This window comes from Pelodiscus sinensis, unplaced genomic scaffold (assembly GCF_049634645.1).
Source record: "Pelodiscus sinensis isolate JC-2024 unplaced genomic scaffold, ASM4963464v1 ctg57, whole genome shotgun sequence".
In the NCBI taxonomy this organism is placed as follows: domain Eukaryota; kingdom Metazoa; phylum Chordata; order Testudines; family Trionychidae; genus Pelodiscus; species Pelodiscus sinensis.
The window spans coordinates 95,492-115,165 of NW_027465880.1; the positions used below are offsets into that span (position 1 = coordinate 95,492).

General features: G+C 53.0%; 1 protein-coding gene across 1 annotated transcript in view; it reads left to right on the forward strand.

Moving 5' to 3' along the window:
- LOC102461266 (integral membrane protein DGCR2/IDD-like) overlaps positions 1 to 19,674 on the forward strand; it is a 196,408-nt gene that overhangs the window by 34,227 nt on the left and 142,507 nt on the right. The gene's annotated exons all lie outside the window — the stretch shown is intronic.

Consider the following 19,674-nt stretch of genomic DNA (forward strand, 5'->3'; position numbering starts at 1 on the left):
CCTAGTTCGTGCCGCGTGTAGCCACGCGGCACAGGGTTCGAACGAGCGGGGATTTAAAAATGGCGGAGCCCCGCTTATGCAAATGAAGCCCGGGAAATTCAAATCCCGGGCTTCATTTGCAAGTGCGGTATGCCTACATTACCTCGCTAGTTCGAACTAGGAGGGTAGTGTAGACATACCCCTTTTGAGTTATGTATATTCATGTATGTCCATGGTGTGTGTGTGTGGGGGGGGGATCCGTCACACCTAGGCTTACAGTTAATCATGTAGTTGTCTACACGCTGACATCCCTATCCCTGGCCCCTCCCTCCTCAGTTCCTTCTTATCGCCAGAGATGGTGCTTGGAACAGTGTGTGCTCCAGCCTTAGCTGTAGCTAGCACCCCCTATTCCATTGTCTTGTAGATAGTTATCCTCTTGTTAAGTACCTGTAAATAGTTGGGGACTCTTGATTCTCCTAGAGCCGTGGTGTTGAACACGCTAGCCACTAGCCACGTGTGGCTATTTGGCCAGTTGAGTGTGCTGAGTTCGCTATAGTAGTAGCCACTACAATGACTACAGCTTCAGAACTGGTTGGACACCACAGTCCTAGAGACTTTGCCTGGGGGATAGGGCATGCCCTGTTTCTCTGGCTTCAAACCCTGCACCGAGTGCTGCAGGCCTATGCCAGTCAGTGATCCACATGCTGACTGTCTTCCTGCCTTGGGGGAAGGACGTGTTTTGGACAAGTGCAGAATTTGCAGGTCCTTCCGACCCAGAACCATTAAAGAACGGAGCAGTTGGCTCTGAGTGCTTTTAATGGCGTCCATGCTTGCTCTGCAAGACCAAAAGTCAGACTTAGCACTGGTGCATCGGTGTGTAGCACACTGCCAGCATTGACTGCTTGGCACCATTTGCTGCCTACGGCCTCGGCGAAGAAACACAGGAAGCCAGGCAGGGACAAGTCCCCTCATAGAGACAACGGGAAGACGGGCGACCAGTCAGCTGACAGGCAGAAGGTCCAGGTGGCACCGAGCCCTCCTACCCAGTCGCCTTCCCCAATGCTGAAGGTCTGTCTTCCCTCCATGCCAGAGGCCTTCCAGGCCATACAGGGCATTCGGACCATACCGGTACCACCACCCCCAGCACCGATGGGACTTTGGCATAGGGGAAAGCTGCCATTTGGCAGCTGACCAAGTTTGAGTCGTCCTTGCCAGACAGGCCTCGAAGGGAGGAAGGGTCTTCAGTAGCCTTGGCGGCACTGCAGGTTGCATTAAATGTGGTGGACTTGGCAGCTCACTCCATGGCATCTGCCATCTCTATGCAGCGAGCGGCATGGCTCCTCCTTTCAGGCCTGTCTCTGGAGGTGCAGAACTCCATACAGGACCTCCCTTTTGATACGAGTGCCCTGTTTGCAGAACAGACGAACACTAAGTTGCATGGGCTTCAAGACTCCCATACAACGCTAAAAACTCTTGGCTTATACATCTTGGGGGCTGAGGGGAAGACGTTTAAACCCCAGACCTCTCAACTGAAGGGGCACTTTCCCCAGCAGGATATGGTTCATTCCCACCTGAAGCCCTCCAAAAGAAAACTGGGCTGCCATCCTCAGTCTGGCCAGCAGTCAGTCAGCCAGACTAAACCACAGGGCAAGCGCTCCTTTTGAGGGTGCACCGGAGTACAGCATACTGGACTCCCAAGATCCTGCCCATCTGTTTTCCTTCAGACTCCGCCCTTTCCTCCCAGCATGGAGGGACATTACATCAGACCGTTGGGTCCTAGCCGCTATCCAGTATGGCTACACCCTCCAGCTCTCTTCCACACTGCCTTCCCACCCCCCTTCCCCATCCCTCTTTAGGGACCCTTATCACAAGCACCTCCTCAAACAGGAGTTATCCCAATTGCTCCAGGTGCAAGCAATGGTGCCGGTACTGCCGGGTTTCAAGAACAAGGGCTTCTCCCATTATTTCCTGATTTCCCAAAGCCAAAGGGGGTCTGCGACCTATACTGGACTTGCATGGCCTCAACAAGTACCTGACCCACCTCAAGTTCCACATGGTCTCTCTAGCCTCCATCATCCCTGACCTGGATCCCGCAGACTGGGGTGCCATCCTCAGCCTCAAGGATGCGTACTTTGACATAGTGATCTTTAAACCTCAGGAAGTGTTTGTGACCCTCATAGTGGGAACGAACCACTACCAGTTTGCTGTCCTGCCCTTTGGCCTGTCTACGGCCCCCAGGGTGTTCACCAAGGGCATGTTGGTGGTAGCAGCATACCTGAGGTGTCAAGGAGTGCAAGTATATCCTTACCTGGATGATTGGCTAGTCAAAGGTCTGTCAAGTCTCAAGGGCCAGTGCAACGTAAGTCTCCTCCTGGACACGTGCCACCAGCTCAGCCTATTGATAAAAGAAGAAGTCACTATTAGTGTCACACAGAGGATAGAGTTCATAGGGGTGGTCTTGGACTCTACCACGCCCAGATCATTGCTCCCTCAAGACAGGTTCAAGGCCCTGTTGACCCTACTGCTGCAGCTCGCCATCACACCCATGACCACTGTGAGGGTGTGTATGCAAATCCTGGGGCACATGACTGCTTGCACATATGTCATGCCCCTGATCAGGCTCAGGATGAGGCTGTGAGGGAGTGAAGAGGGGGGCGGGGCTGGGCTGGCATTCCAGGGGTTAAACAAAGCCCTTTGGCCCAGCTAGCTCTGCCCTGCTTTACCTGCAGCCAATGCCAGGCCTGGAGGCAGGATAAAAGGGAGGAGCCTGACTCAGTTAGGGGCTGACCAGCAAGGAGACAGGAGTGCAGCTCTGCAGTCTGTGGGATAGAAACCGAAGCCTGTCCACTTGGCCAGCCACTGGAGCACGTAACCCTCTAACCCCCCCTCCCCCAGGATAAAGCGGGAAATCTGCTAGACCAGTAGTTCTTAACCTGGGGGTAATTACCCCTTGAGGGGTAATTTGGCATATATCCAGGGATAATGAGCTGGTCAGCTACACACACTTCTGATATTTACTAATGTACTTAATTAAACAATATTTTATTATTGTTCCTTCCGAGGTGCTTTAGTATGATTCCTGCAGTAACAGCATGCATCACAACACAACTTGATCTAATTTGCAGAGACATGTTCAATCCTGTTACTGTTCAGCTCCTAGAAAACCAGTGGCAAACCCAATGAAAGGTCATTTTCAATTCAGCCTTGGCAGTGAAATATCTCTCTATAATAGCGTCTGTCGTCCCAGAATCCTGGGTTCACTCCCCTTGGCCAGTTCCCCCTGCCACCCATGGTGGAGCAGCCCCTGGGGGCAGGGCTACAGGATTTCGGTTGATGGCGGCAGCACTGCTGCGTCTTGTTACCTACTTAGGGCCCCCTGCCTCTCCAGCACCAGGAACCACCCCCCCGCCCCCCAATACATGCTGTTCCGCTCATGCCAGCTCCTGGTGGTGGCTCGGGCTCCTGCCTGCAAAGAAGGGGAGTGGAGAACACGCTGATAGAGGCAACAGGGGATGGTCTGACTCTGGGGAAGCTCCCCCCCACCCCGCGATGGTCTGCTGTAGGCATCAAGCCCCCCCCCCCCCCGGACTTGAGCAGGATAGTTCCTGGCAGTCGGGGTGGCATGTCCCAAGCCATAGAGCTGCCACTGAAGCCCACCATCTCTGCTGCCTGGCGTCCCCCTTCCCCAGTGCTCTGGGGAGGTGGGAGCCACGCCCCCTCCCTCTCCCCCTCCCAGCCCCCTCACACACCTCCTTGGCCAAGATCACACACCCCCATCCCCCTCTCACACCCCTTCCACCGAGACCCCATACCCCCAGCCTGCTCCTGACCCCCCGCCCAGACACCTACCCGCAGCCTGCTCCTGTACCATTTTCAAGATTTCTAATTTTAGATGTTTAATTTGTCCTGGCTTCAGCAAAGAAACAGCCATATAAAGAAGCATTTTTACAATGGGGATTTACTAGCATTATTGACAATTCAATTGAAAATGCCTTCTTTGAAGTAAAGTGCTACAGAGAGTATGAAGCCCAGCACACTGAAGGACCATTTTGAATGAACCTACAAAGAGCTTGTAGGAAAAGATATTGAATATTTTTTTAAAAAAGGAACACATGTTGAAATCCTCTTGTCTGGATGCAACTGGTCAATTTGCGAAGACAAACGAAGCTGTTCTTGAAGCATCCTATCGTATTGCTCTCCGAATTGCTGAATGTAAGCAACCTCACGCAAATTGGAGAGGATCTCATTGTCGAAGCAAAAGCCTCACTCAGTTTAGGCAGCTAAACAGACAGCTTTACTGATCAGTAAAGCCAAGTGAGCCAAACGTGGTCCAAGCAGAGCCGGGCCCAGTAAGGCTGCCAATACAATCAATCCTAGTATCTTTATACCCTTAACCAAACAGTCCAACGTCAGGGCATCCAATTAGAGAAATCCTCAGTTAAACTAGGAAAAACAAAGCCTTATCAGCAAGATGGCGGACATGTGCGAGGGAGTACATCTCCTGTCCCAACCAGCCCAATTAACACATTCCAATAGCCCATCCTGTAGGCCTCTTCTCACGGGGTGACAGAAAGTTCACTCTGGTCTACATGCCAAAGAGAAAAGCTGAAATGGTTTCTGATATACAAGATGGCTTCTAGCTAAATATGAAATGGTTTCTACATCATCAAACCCTGTCTGGTTGAAACAGTGAGGCTTGTTATTAGGGAGCAACATGCGAAAAAGATGGGTCAAATATCACTTTCAAACTGCACAGTGAAAGGGTGCATTTCTGAGATGAGTGAAGACATTTTGGACCATGTATTTGCAGAGGTGAAAGCTAGTCCCTACTTTGCACTTGAGTTGGACGAATCATATAATCATACAATCATAGAATACTAGGACTGGAAGGGACCTCGAGAGGTCATTGAGTCCAGTCCCCTGCCCTCATGGCAGGACCAAATACTGTCTAGACCATCCCTGATAGACATTTATCTAACCTGCTCTTAAATATCTCCACAGATGGGGATTCCACAACCTCCCTGGGCAATTTATTCCAATATTTGACCACCCTGACAGTTAGGAACTTTTTCCTAATGTCCAACCTAAACCTCCCTTGCTGCAGTTTAAGCCCATTGCTTCTTGTTCTAGCCTCAGAGGCCAAGATGAACAAGTTTTCTCCCTCCTCCTTATGCCACCCTTTTAGATACCTGAAAACGGCTCTCATGTCCCCCCACAATCTTCTCTTTTCTAAACTAAACAAACGCAATTCCTTCAGTCTTCCCTCATAGGTCATGTTCTCTAGACCTTTCATCATTCTTGTTGCTCTTCTCTGGACCCTCTCCAATTTCTCCACATCTTTCTTGAAATGCGGTGCCCAGAACTGGACACAATACTCCAACTGAGGCCTAACTAGCACAGAGTAGAGCGGAAGAATGACGTCTCGTGTCTTGCTCACAGCACTCCTTGTCATGATTATGAGGGTTAGCCAGCAGCCTGGGGATTAAGGGGTTAACTACACCTAGCCAGGTGGAGTGACCAGTAGGAATGTAGGTGGGACTTTCAAACTGGAACAAAGGATTTTTGTTTTTTTTTCCTGTCTCCCTTTTGTCTCTCTGTGGGAGTTCTCTGCAGCTACAGGCAGGGACAAGCATGTCTCTCTCTCTCTCCAAGACACCATTCCTCATTTTCTGTAAGTAGGGTAAAGTTTAGGTAGTTTCGTTAGGCTTTATTGTTTTAAGGGTTGGGTATGGGATCTGGTATCTGGCACTGCTTAAAAGATGTTTTGGCTTTTCTTTGTAACTAAGTTCTAGGCCCATGGAGTTTCTCCATGAGTATATTTTGTTACCTTCCCATATAGTCATTATGTTTGCAACAGGAATATTGTTGTAATAATAAAAGTTCTTTCTTTTCTTTTTATTAACCTGGCAGTGGTTACTTGTGTGTCCTGATTTTTATTTTAGGGGTGAGATTTCCCAAATGATCTTTCCCCTGATTTCTTTATCAACATTTGGGTTGTGGCAGTGGAAGTTTTATTCCCAAGACCTAGGTTTTTAAGATTTTGGGGGAAGTTTTATACCAAAGCCTGGTAGATAAGGCTTTGGGGTACACTTGCTGGCCCCCACTTCTGCATTTATCATGCCAGAGTGGGGAAGGAGCCATGACACTCCTGTTAATGCATCCCAGAATCATGTTTGCTTTTTTTGCAACAGCATCACACTGCTGACTCATATTCAGCTTGTGGTCCACTATAACCCCTAGATCCCTTTCTGCCGTCCTCCTTCCTAGACAGTCACTTCCCATTCTGTATGTGTGAAACTGATTGTTCCTTCCGAAGTGGAGCACTTTGCATTTGTCTTTATTAAACTTCATCCTATTTACCTCAGACCATTTCTCCAATTCGTCCAGATCATTTTGAATTATGACCCTATCCTCCAGAGCAGTCGCAACCCCTCCCAGCTTGGTATCATCTGCAAACTTAATAAGTGTACTCTCTATGCCAATATCTAAATCGTTGATGAAGATATTGAACAGAGCCGGTCCCAAAACAGACCCCTGCGGAACCCCACTTGTTATACCTTTCCAGCAGGATTGTGAACCATTAATAACTAGTCTCTGAGTATGGTTATCCAGCTAGTTATGCACCCACCTTCCATCCACTATGCTTGTAACTTGCTCTAAACTGCATTCTCCCCTGAGATATGAATGTGACTGTGTGTGTGGAGACTATTGTGTGTCTGGGATTAGAAACTGCAAGGCTGAGCACGTGGAGCCAGGTGATGAGTCATCAGACCAATTAAGGAGGCTGCTGCTCTGCTGGACCAAGGGAAGCCTGGGCATGCTCCCTGGTGACGAATGTGGATGAGTCACAGGGGTTGTACAGAGGCAATAAAAGGAGAGAGCAGATGGCAGAAACCCTCTCTCTCTTTCTGAGAAGTAGCAGCCAGTTTCTTTCCTGACCAGCTCCCCAGCCATGATGAGCAGACAGACCCTCCAGAATCTACATGCCTTGGCTCCCTCTGCAACCCATATGCCTGTGTGAGTGTGTGAGTGCCTGAGGGCAGGAATGAATATGTGTGTGTGTGTGTGTGTGTGTGTGAGGGATAGCTGGTTCCCTCTTTAGTTTAAACCTTTAGTGGCAGCTCTATCCTCTTTAGTTTAACCAGGGACGGCTCTAGGCACCAGCAAATAAAGCACGTGCTTGGGGTGGCACATTTCCAGGGGCGGCATTTCCAGGTAAGCAGCCGCCCCCGGCAATGCCCAGCCCCGCCCCACCCTGCTGATTTTAAAGAGCCATGGGAGATGCCACTACCCGCTGCACAGCGCTGGCCGCCCTCTGCCTCCTGCTGCTGCCTGGCTTCACCGCCTACTTTGGGTCAGCCCTGCCCAAATGGGGCTGGGGTGGGTTCGCGGGGGGATGGGCCCAGTGCAGGAAGCGCAGTCTCCCCTCCGGCCAGGGCCATGGCGGCTGCTAAAGCATTACGCATTCTTTTAACATTACTAGTATCAGTGGCTTCTGATGAGCGCAGTTTCTCAAAACTGAAATTACTAAAAAATTATTTGAGGTCCACCATGTCTCAAAATCATTTGTCAGGACTCGCATTAATTTCAATTGAAAGTACCATTGCAAAAAAATTTAATTTTACTGAATTATTAAAAGGCTACACAAGTATAAAAACCAGAAAAATTCAGTTCATATAAATTCTTTTAATTTATGAGAAACTGGGCGCAACGGAAGACACTAACGTTTTTCATTACAGTGTATAGTTGAACCCAAATTGTTTGTAATTGTGATTTTGTTAAAATTAAACGAGTACACTAGTAGGAAATTGTTTTATTTCACTAACTACACATTTTCTGTTTTCATTTTTTTAAAATTTTAAACACTCAAAAAAAAAAAAAAACAAAAAAAAACATTGTAAAGTGCAAACGTGTAAAAGCCAACAAAAAAAGTGGGGGGGGAATTGTTTGCTTGGGGCAGCAAAAAACCTCGAGCCCGCCCTGAGTTTAACCATGTAGTGCATATAGTGGAGTGTTAATTTCTCAATCAATAAATCCATGCTGGTGTAACCCTGGGTGGTCTCCAGTGGGAATTTTTGGGGTAACAACAGCCTCCATATACCTGGTTCTGCAAGGACAGAGTCCAGCTGCAGCTTCATCCAGCCTTCCTTCCTAAGGTAATTTCTGCCTTCCATGTGAACCAGGACATGTTTTTGCCAGTCTTTTATCCCAAGCCTCATGCGACCAATGAGGAGAGGTGCCTCCATGCATTGGATGTTCGGAGAGCACTGGTCTTCCACTTAGAAAGGACGAGGCCCTTTCAGAAGTCCACACAGCTCTTTGTGGCCTATGCGGAGCAGAGGCGGGTTTCCCCAATTTCCTCTGAGACTCTCAAAGTGGATCCTTTCCTGCATCCATACATACTACGAGTTTGCAGGGACCCAACCTCCACCACTGATCAGAGCCCACTCTACCAGGGCTCAGGCTTCATTGCGCACTTATCTCACTCATGTCCCAATACAAGATATGTGTTGAGTAGCTAGGTGGTCGTCGGTGCACACTTTCATGTTCCACTACGCCATCAGGCAGCAGGCTAGGCATGACGTGGCATTTGGCAGGGCTGTATTGCAGTCTGCATGTCCTTAACTCCTACCCACCTCCGCAGACACTACTTACAGTCACCTATGTTGAATGGACATGAGGAAGCACTCAAAGAAGAAAAGACAGTTACCTGTTCTGTAACTGTGATTCTTCAAGATGTGTTGCTCATGTCCATTCAACCTCCCACCCGTCTCCCTTCTGTTGGAGTTCCAGCAAGAAGGAACTGTGGAGGGAGGGGCCAGGGAGTGTCCTATATAGCGCGGCATGTGCGCACTGCTCCTGGGGGCAGTGGGACCCCAGCCCCTATGGTTACTGCTTAGGGCAGTGTTTCCCAATTGGTGCTCCGCGGAACCCTAGGGTTCCACGGAGTAAAACGAGGGGTTCCGCGAGGAGCTAGTGCTCCCCCGCCCCCTCTGAAAAAGAGAGAGAGGGTATGTCTACACTACAAAGTTAATTCGAACTAACAGACGTTAGTTCGAATTAACTTCGATAGGCGCTACAAAAGCGCTCCGCTAGTTCGAACTTAATTGGAACTAGCGGAGCGCTTAGTTCGAACTAGGTAAACCTCATTCTACGAGGACTAAGCCTAGTTCGAACTTACTAGTTCGAATTAAGGGGTGTGTAGCCCCTTAATTTGAACTAGTGGGAGGCTAGCCCTCCCCAGCTTTCCCTGGTGGCCACTCTGGCCAACACCAGGGAAACTCTACTGCCCCCCTCCTGGCCCCGGACCCCTTAAAGGGGCACGGGCTGGGTACGGTGCCCGTGCCAGGTGCAAGCCTGCCAGCACCCAGCTAGCAGACCCTGCACCTGGCACAGCTCGAGCCAGCCACCCAATGCCCCCCAGCCCTCCCCCTCTTCCCGGGACCAGGCTGGGGGCTCCCGGGAGCTTACCCGGGACCGCAAGAGGCGGGCACCCGCCTGGGCTAGTGCGGACATCGTGGACCTCGTCCACGACCGCCGCACTAGGCACAGTGGTCCACTGAGACTCCCGACCCTGAGCCCTGAGCTTACAATGGCCGTACTGGGTCAGACCAAAGGTCCATCTAGCCCAGTAGCCTGTCTGCCGACAGCGGCCAACACTAGAGAACCCTGGAGGGGATGGACCGAAGACAGTGACCAAGCCATTTGTCTCGTGCCATCCCTCTCCAGCCTTCCACAAACTTTGGGCAGGGACACCACTCCTACCCCCTGGCTAATACCACTCCATGGACCCAACCTCCATCACTTTATCTCACTTCTCTTTAAACTCTGTTCTAGTTCTAGCCTTCACAGCCTCCTGCAGCAAGGAGTTCCACAGGTTGACTCTTTGCTTTGTGAAGAACAACTTTCTGTTACTAGTTTGAAGCCTGCTACCCATTCCTTTCCTTTGGTGTCCTCTAGTCCTTCTATTATGGGAACTAATGAAGAACTTTTCTGTATGCACCCTCTCCACCCCACTCATGCTTTTATAGACCTCTATCATATCCCCCCTCCATCTCCTCTTTTCTAAGCTGAAAAGTCCCAGTCTCTTTAGCCTCTCTTCATATGGGACCTGTTCCAAACCCCTCATCATTGTAGTTGCCCTCCCCTCTCCCAGCCTCTCTCTTCCCCTCTCCCACCTCCTTTTCCCAGTCTGCCCCAGTTTTGTTCAATAAAGAGAGATTCTATTTTTGAACACAATTGTCCTTTATTTTGTACATCAGGAAGGGGGGCTAGGGAGGGGTAAGTGGAAGGAGGTGAGGGAGGAATGGGGTACGAGCCCCCGATGGGGAGGACTGGGCTGGCTCTGCGGGCTTCTGGGGGTGGAACCTCTCCTGCGGCAAGTGCAGCCGGGCTGATGGCCGAGTGCTGTGATGTGCCCAGTGTGGGTACTCCGGGCACTCCAAGCCAGGACTGCTTTGCAAGCGGGGCACCCCTGAGAACTGTCTGTCCGGGGTGGGGGTTGGGTCCCTTTAAGCACAGCCCTTGGGTAGCCTGAGGCAGCAGCTCCACGCTCTAAGTCCTCCTCTGATGCCCTGCCGGCACTGCTTCCAGCCATCCTTAAGCCCTGTTCAGGGTCCACTCAATGTGGACTTGCTAGTTCGAATTAGCAAAACACTAATTCAAACTAGTTTTTAGTTCTAGACGCGTTAGTTCGAATTAGCTTAGTTCGAATTAACTAATTCGAACTAAGTTAGTTCGAATTAGCGCTGTAGTGTAGACATACCCAGAGAGAGCCGGCTAGCCAGCAGAGGCATGGGTGGTGAGTTGTGTGGGCTTGTGGTGCCCACGCTCCAGCAATATTTGGAGCTGGAGCTGGAGCTGGAGCTGGAGCGGGTCCTGACCCCGCCCCCCCCCCCCCGGGCGTCCTCCCACCCCGTCCCCAGAGCGTCTCTTCCCCCGTCCCCGGACCTGTCCCTGCCGTGCGCAACCTTCCCTAAGCTCCCCCTCGCTGGCTGCTGCCGCCCTGCACAGCACGCTCAAACCAGTGGGTGGGGAGACGCCCGGACGTGACATAACGTCACGGCCTGGGATTTTAAACTTGCTAGGCGCTGTGATGCGACGCATGGCTGAGTTGTGGGTTCGGAGTCCGGGGACAGAGCGCAGACTCTGGCCCCACAAAGTGGAAGGCAGAAGGTACGGGAGAGGGAGAGGGAGAGGGAAGGGGCTTGTGCAGAGGGAAAGGGGAAGGGCTGGGAGAGGAAGGTGCTTGTGTGGAGGCGGAGGGGAAGGGGAAGGCACCAAAGGGACAGGGGTGGAGGAGAGACAAATGGCAGGGGGCCAAGCGCAGACAATGAGGAAAAGGGCAGGAGGGGAGGTGTCAGTGGGAGGGGGACAGGGTGATGCTGGGAGGGGAGAGGTTAAGGGCACTGGGGGCTAGAGGGGTGAGGGGAGGTGCTGGGAGAAGCCTTGAAAGAAGGGGTGGGCATGAGGAAGGCTGGGATGGAGCAAGTCATGTGAGAGGGCACAGGGGCATGAGGGGAATGGGGGCAGAGAGTGCTGAGGGGGTGGGCATCAGGGAAAAATGGAGCAAAGGGGGCAGGAGAAGTGAGGGAAGGGGGAGGCACCAGGAGGGTGCAGGGCTAAGGGAAGGTGCAGGTGCCAGGGGATTCTGGGGGTGAAGCAGAAGGGCAGACACCAGCAGGGGAGGGACCAGCACCAGAGGAGAGAGGCAGGGCAGGTGTGTAGAGGGAGGTGTTAGAAGAGGGGATGAGGAGGGGTAGCTCACATGATCAGAGTGGGGCTACTGGAGAGGGAGGAGAGAAGGGCTGGTGGAGGGGGGCAGGTTGCAGGAGGGCTGAGGTCAGTGAGAAGAGCAGGAGTCAGGACAGCAGAGGAGGGTGAGGAGTGGGGGGGCAGCAGGCACCAGGGGAGCTGATGGAGCAAGGGGAGGAGACATGGCAGCAGAGAGAAAAGGTAAAGGTTTAAAAATATTTATTAATAACTTGGGTGGCACATCCAAACAATCCACCTGAACTCAATACTGGTGCACAACACAAAATTCATTTTGCTCCTGTGAGGAATCTCTTAGGCTACGTCTACACTGGTTGTTTCTCTCACAAGAAAATCTTGCGCAAGTGTTCTTGTGCAAGAACACGTCCACTCTTCCATGTGCGAGCTGTGCTTTTGCACAAGAGCATCTATGGCAGTGTAGACACTCTCTTGTCCAAGAAAGTGCCGATGGCCATTTTAGCCATAGGGCTTTCTTGCTCAAGAAATTCATGTTGCCTGTCTACACTGGCCTCTTGCGCAAGAATAGTTGCTCAAAAGGGTTATTCCTGAGCGGGAGCATCGTAGTTCTTGCGGAAGAAACTCTGATTTCACACATTAGAACGTACTTGCGCAAGAACACATGGCCAGTGTAGACAGGCAGCAGATTTTTGTGCAAGAGCGGCCGCTTGGCGCAAGATCGTGCCAGTGTAGACACAGCCAAGGGGAGGGAGGAAGGCAGAGGCAGGGAATCAGCACTGGCTCAGCATGTCTACATGGTTTGGGGGAAGGTGCAGGAAACTGAGCTCAGCTGGGTTGCAGAGTGGAGAGGTCTGGGGAGCTGGGCTGGGCGGTGGGGTGGTGTGTGTGTGTGTGGAGCTCAGAGCTCAGTTTGACTGCAGGAGGAGGGAGGTGCCAAGAACCGGGGCTAGACTCAAGGGGAGGGAGGGACAGGGAATCGGCTCTTGGCTCAGCAGTTTTGTGGGGCTTGGAGGAGGTGCAGGGAAACAGCTGTGCTGTGGGGGAGGCATGCAGGGAACCAGTGCAGGGCTCAGCTGGGCTGAGGTGGATGGGGGAAGGCATACAGAACAGACGGGCAGCTCAGCTGGGCTGTGAGGGGCTGCAGGGAACTGGTGCTGCACTCCCTTGGATCGTGACGGATGGTTTTGGGGGAGGTGCAGGGAACCAGCAGGGGTGGGCAGCTCAGTTGGGTTGCAGGGGATAGAGGTGCAAAGAAGCCTAGTGGGGAACGGGGGGGGGGGGGGGGGGGGGACCAGGAGCCCTGAAATGACCTCCCCTGGACCAAAAATTCCTCATCTGGGACCAGTCAGGTCTAGAGGGTGCCAGATCAGGGAGGTCCAACTCCTACCCAAGTCCCCTCCTCGCACCCTCCCTCATAGCCAGACACCCTACATCCAGCCTGCTTCTGTACCCTACCTACCACCCAGACCTTGTCCCCTTCCGCCCCCCAGCTCCCTCTCAGATCCTGCACCCCATCCCTATCCCGCTCCTTGGCAGCCCTGCCATCCACCCTAGCACCGCCCTGGCCCCAGCACCTTGCCTCACACCCCAGGACTCAGCACCACCCTGGCCCTAGCCCTGGCCCCAGCACCCTGCCATCCACGCTAGCACCCAGCAGCACCCTGTTCCTTGTCCCAGCACCCTGCCAGTCACCCTAGTGGCCAGCAGGACCATGTCCCTGACCCCAGCACCCTGCCACCTGCCTGTCCCAGCACCTTGCCCCAGCACCCTGGCACCTGAGCCAGCATCCTTCCACCCAGCAGCACCCTCTCCCCAGCCCCAGCACCCACTAGCACTCTGTCCCCTACCCCCACCAGCACATTTGGGACCACATTGGTGAGGCTTGGGGGTTTTTGGAGGAGCTTTTTTTTTTGTTTTTTTGCATCTCACTTGTGTGGCCCCAACTGACTTTTCTGTGGGTCAGTGACCTTTGACTCAAAACAGGTTCCTCACCCCTCTCATAAATAAAGACAATGCTAAAACCTTTTGAGTTTGACATCATATTTTATTTAAAAATGAAGCCAGGCCAACAAGCCCCCAATTGGGACCAAACCCCCGTTTCACTGCAGCATCATAACACTCCTGTACCCCCCACCCTGACTCCAAATCTGAGCCTCTCATACACTGGAACCCCCGTCCTGAGCCTCTTATATCCCCAAACTCCTGCATCCCCACATCCTCAGTCTTCTGCCACAACATTCCTCCACCATCCACACATCACAAATCTGTGTCCTGAGCCCATCATACTCACAACCTTCTTGCCCTGAGTCCCTCACATATCCAGCCCAAACTCCTGCACCCTCATATCCACAAGCCCTGGCTTGCTCAGCACCCCAACCTTCCACCTGATCCCAATATTCCCCAGCCTGGAGCCCCCTCCCCATGCCAACAGCCCCTTCTCCTGCATCCAAATTCCCTCCCAGAGCTTGTACTTCTCACCCCTTCCCACCCCCAAATCCCTCATTCCCACCCCACACCTCACTCACTAGGTTGAGACAGGGGGGTCTTGGGGAAGGAATGTGATTTTCATGAATTGGTGCCCCCCCCCCCTTTTTTTTTTGCTTGACAAACCTAGGGGTTCCTTGAAATTCTGAAAAGGGTTCCTCGGCCAAATAAAATTGGGAAACACTGGCTTAGGGAAAAACTTCTGGCACCGGTGCATGTGGCAGGTGCGCACACACCTATGTTGAATGAACACGAGCAACACATCTTGAACACCAGTTAGAGCAGGTAACTGTCTTTTCCCTGCCCCCAGCATGCTTCCCTAAAAATACAAATTTATTTTTTAAGATGAAATTCTGTTCAGTTGCAAACTTTAGTTTTAAGTTCTGGTATGTAGAAATGCTTAACTTTTTTTCCCTACTCTCGAACAACTATTAGCAGAATTTTGCATCTGTGTTTGTCCTTGATTGGTGGCTTTAGTAGAATAAATATCTTTGGCTGCTTATACTGTCTGTATGCTAGAAATTACTGAGAGGATTTACACAGCATGTGCTTGCAACTCTTTTCTGCTTTAGTCTTGGAGTCACATGAAATAATTATTTTCTGTTGCTTATTAGAAGTAATAGATGTGTAAATAATTGCTGAAATAGTTGTTGCTGTAAAATTTCTAAAGTAATAGGCTAGTATCTATTAAGGCCTTTACTGCTTGTAACTCACTACGGGTATGTCTACACTACAAAGTTAATTCAAACTAACAGCCATTAGTTCGAATTAACTTTAATAGCGGCTATACATGCAAACCACTAGTTCGAATTTAAATCGAACTAGCGGAGCGCTTAATTCGAACTAGGTAAACCTCATTCTACAAGGAGTAACGCCTAGTTCAAATTAGCTAGTTCGAATTAAGTAGTTCAAATTAAGTACTGTGTAGCCACTTAATTCAAACTAGTTGGAGGCTAGCCCTTCCCAGGTTCCCCTGGTGGCCACTCTGGGCCAAACCAGGAAAACTCTTCTGCCCCCCTCCCAGCTCCGGAGCCCTTAAAGGGGCAGATTCTGGCCACAGTGCCTGAGCCAGGTGCCAGCCTGCCAGCATCCAGCCAGCAGACCCTGCACCTGCCACACCATGAGCCAGCCACCCGCTGCCACCCAGCCCTCCGCCTCTTCCCAGGACCAGGCTGGTGGCTCTCAGGAGCCTGCCAGGGGCCGAAAAAGATGGGCAGCCACCTGGTCTAGTGCGGAGATCGTGGACCTCATTGAAGTTTGGGGAGACTAGGCACAGGAATGCAGCCGTCTACAGCCGCATGGCTGCCAGCCTGGCCACCAGAGACCAGGAGCAGGTGCACTGCAAAATTAAAGACTTGCAGCAGGCCTACGCCAGGGGCTCCCAACCAGGGGCTGACCCAGACACCTGCCCTCATTATGAGGCCCTGGACTGCATCCTGGGGGCTCACACAGTCCATGCCCCCCGGGTGGTGATCGACCCTGGGGCAGAGGGCCCAGTCCCTGAAACAGGGGAAGAGGAGGAGGACGAGGAGGACAACAGCCAGGAGCCGCAGGAGTCTGCAGGGAGCCTGCCCAGCACCCAGGACCCCCGAGTCATCCCACTGAGCCCATCAGCTGTGTCATTTGAGGCCGGGGAGGGCTCCACATGTGAGTGCCATCATGGTCCCCTTTTGTGGTGGGGGGGGGAGGGGGAGCCCAGGGACTGTGCGCCTGGCCCTTGCCCACCATGGAGCAGCAGCTGGGTGTCATGCAGGGGCCCTGGCTCGTTCCCCACACGCCGACCTCGCCTTGCAGAGCGTGGCTGGGTTTCACCCACTGTTTCCCCAGGGAGAAATGACCATTGCTCTTGTTGCACCACAGCCGCAGCACCTGCGAGTGCAGGGCGCACCACCCCGCCTGGACAAGCCACCCATATTTGTTGGCAAAACAGGTGTTTTTATTTTACATTAGGAAGGGGGGTTAGGGAGGGGAAAGGGGAAGGAGATGAGGGTGGAAGAAGGCCCCAGTGGGGCATGCCAGGGAGAGTTCAGTCCTCCTCCACCTGGAAGCTCTCCCGCAGGGCTTCCCAGATCCGGACAGCCCCCCGCTGGGCCTCCTGGACGGCGTCGGTGCGGGGCTGCGCGTACAGGCCAGCCAAGTGTTCCACCTCAGCCATCCAGGCTGGCAGGAAAGCCTCCCCCTTCCTCTCACATAAATTGTGCAGCACACAACATGCTGCCACCATGGGAGGAATATTCTGCTTGGCGAGGTCGAGGCGGGTGAGGAGGCATCTGAAGTGGGCTTTCAGGCGTCCAAAGGCCTCCTCCACCACAATGCGGGTCCGGGTGAGCCTGGCATTGAAGGCCTGCCGGGAGGGGTTGAGGTGTCTCGTGTACGGCTTCATCAGCCAGGGCTGTAGGGGGTAGGCTGCATCCCTCACCAGGCACACTGGCATGTCCACGTCCCCAACCCTGATGTGGCGGTCGGGGAAGAAGGTCCCGGCATGCAGCCTCTGGCACACGGAGGAGTTGCGGAACACCCATGTATCATGTGCCTTGCCGGACCAGCCCACATTGATGTCCATGAACTGGCCCCAGTGGTCAGACATGGCCTGCAGGATCACTGAGAAGTACCCCTTCCTGTTGATATACAGGGAGGCCTGATGTTCTGGGGCACAGATGGGGATGTGCATCCCGTCGATCGCCCCCCCCGCAGTTGGGGAAGCCAAGGGCACCGAACCCCTGGATGACTGTGTCCAGGTCGGTGAGGCAGATAACTCTGCAGAGCAGCACCCTGTTGATGGCCTTGACCACCTGCAGAGAGACACAGAAAACCGAGAATCACTGGGGTGCCCGGGTGGCTGGGAGTGTTCGTTCCCTGGCACTGCCCCGTGCCCCACTCCCAGAAGCAACCCCTGCTGCAATCCTGGCCACCGTGGAAGGTGTGTAGTATGGCTGGGACAGACCAAACCCTCCTGTGCAGGGCACTTTCGCCTCCTCCCCCCTGTTTTCCCTGGGGCAGCCCATCCCCTCCTTGCAGCACCCCCCCCACCCCAGCCAAGTGACGGGTGAGTGCCGTACCTCCACGAGCACTGCTCCGACGGTGGATCTCCCCACGCCGAACTGGTTCCCGATGGATCGGTAGCTGTCCGGCGTGGAGAGCTTCCGTAGGGCGATGGCCACCCACTTATGGAGGGGAATGGCGGTCCTCATGCGAGTGTCCCATCGCCGCAGAGCAGAGGCAAGCCACTCGCAGAGCTCGAGGAAGGTGTCCTTCTTCATCCTGAAATTCTGGGTCCACTGTTGGTCTCCCCAGCGCTCCAGGATAATGAGTTCCCACCAGTCGCTGCTGGTGTCCAGATGCCAGATGCAGCGGGGCACGCTGGAGTCCAGGCGCTGCTGCCGCTCCTCCATGGCCCCCAGGGAGGCCAGGGGGAGGGGCAGGGGGCTGATGTGCACCAGATGGTGCCAGGCAGCCTCCAGCCATTGCTGCCAGGCTTGCAGCAACAAATCCAAAAACTGCACCAGAATGCCCAGGGGCAGCTCTGGCTCCATGGTGCCAACTGCTGTGGTGTCCCCAATGAGAACGACCGAAACAGACAGGCAGAAAGGAAAACGCTTTGCTGTCCCTCGGCGAGGTAGGCAAGCAAGCGGAAAAGCTGAGAACCGGCTGTCCAGGGGGGTCCCTTTAAGCACGAGCCTCAGACAGCAGCCACACAAAGCAACTACTGATCTGATGCCCTGCTGGAACCAGTTTCAGCTGCCCTTAAATGCGACCCAGCGTCCAATTAGTGTGGACGTGCTAGTTCAAATTAGCAAAACGCTAATTCGAATTAGTTTTGGGGTCTAGATGCGTTATTTCGAATTAGCTCATTTCGAATTAACTAATTCAAAATAAATGAATTCGAAATAACGCTTTAGTGTAGACATACCCTACAGTAGTAATTTCCTAATAGTTGATACTAGTCTCTACTACTAGCTACTTGTAATTTAAACTTTGTGAATGGGGAGAATCTAAGGACGTGTAATAGTTCCTGTCAGTGGCAGGCCACGCTGACTCACTACAAGCTGCATACGTTCAGGGCCTCAGGCCTGACTGGAGCCTGGGTAGCCATCTATGAGCCCTGAACCAGGGGCAGGGCAGGGCAACAAATAAACAGTTAAACAGTACTCTGATAGGCTGAGCAACAGTTTGAGCCCAGGCCCTTGATCAGGGCGGGGCAACAGTCTATTCCTCAGCTTTAAAGCTTAGGCCTGATTGCAGGCCAAGCCACAGTTTGGAAGGCCAGGCCCGGCGGAAAGGTGGGCCAGCAACCCCTAAACAAACAGTCCATAAACAGTTAAACAATGCAAATAGATCAAAGCCCAGGCCTGTCTACAGGCTGAGCCAGGGGTTGCAACTCCTTGCTGGTGGATAGCTGACAAGCGCAGGGGTTTCTCTTCCTATAGGGGGAACTTGCCACCCACAGTAAGGGGTGGCAGGGAGGACACAGGCCCACCCGCTCCACTGCGTCCCAGCCTAGGGCCCTAGCAGTGGCAGCGTGGCGGCCATTGGGTCAGCAAGGGTCCAAGCCGCAACACACTGCCCAACTGACCTCCATCTCCCCCATAGTTTTCCCCCTGCCCCAGTGCAGCTGGAAGAGCCAGCACCCCGCCCTGCACCCACAACCTCGTCCCCTGCCCTATCTTGCCGACGCCCTCCTCTGTCTCCAGCCTTGCAGGGAGGAGTGGTTGCTGGCTCCCGATCCCCTCGGTTCCCCATTTGTGCCCTGCCTCTGTTAGCCTCCTCCCTCCCTGCAAACCATCCAGCAGGATGAAGTGGTTGCTTTCCCCATCCCCTCCTTCCCCCCACAAATCGCAACCCCCCCCCTCGCAACCCTGCCCCTCTCTCTGGCACCTTCCCCCTCTACCCTCCAGCCTTGCAGGGAGGAGTGGTCACTAATAGGCAGCAGGTTTAAAACAAACAAAAGGAAGTTTCTCTTCACTCAGCGCACAGTTGACCTGTGGAACTCCTTGCCAGAGGATACAGTGAAGGCTAGAACTTTAACAGGGTTCAAAAAAGAGCTGGATAGATTCATGGAAGTTAGGTCCATCAATGGCTATAAGCCAGGATGGGTAGGAATGGTGTCCCTAGCCCAGCTGTTCCCAACCTTTTCCAGATGGGGACCCATTTTGACAATTCAGGAAGACTTGGTGACCCAAGGCAATTAAAAAATGGGGGGAAGAGAGGGGGCAGAGCCACCTGGGGAGACAGTTGGTGACCCTTTTGAAATGTAATGGCCACTCATATTTGGGTCCCGACCCATAGGTTGGGAAACCCTGCCCTAGCCTCTGTTTCTCTGGAAGTAGGAGACAGGGGAGGGATCATGTGAAGATTACCTGTTGTGTTCCTTCCCTCTGGTGCATCTGACATTGGCCACTGTCGGCAGACAGGATACTGGCCTAGATGGACCTTTGGTCTGACCCAGTATGGCTGGTCTTATGTTCTTCTTGTACCAGTTCC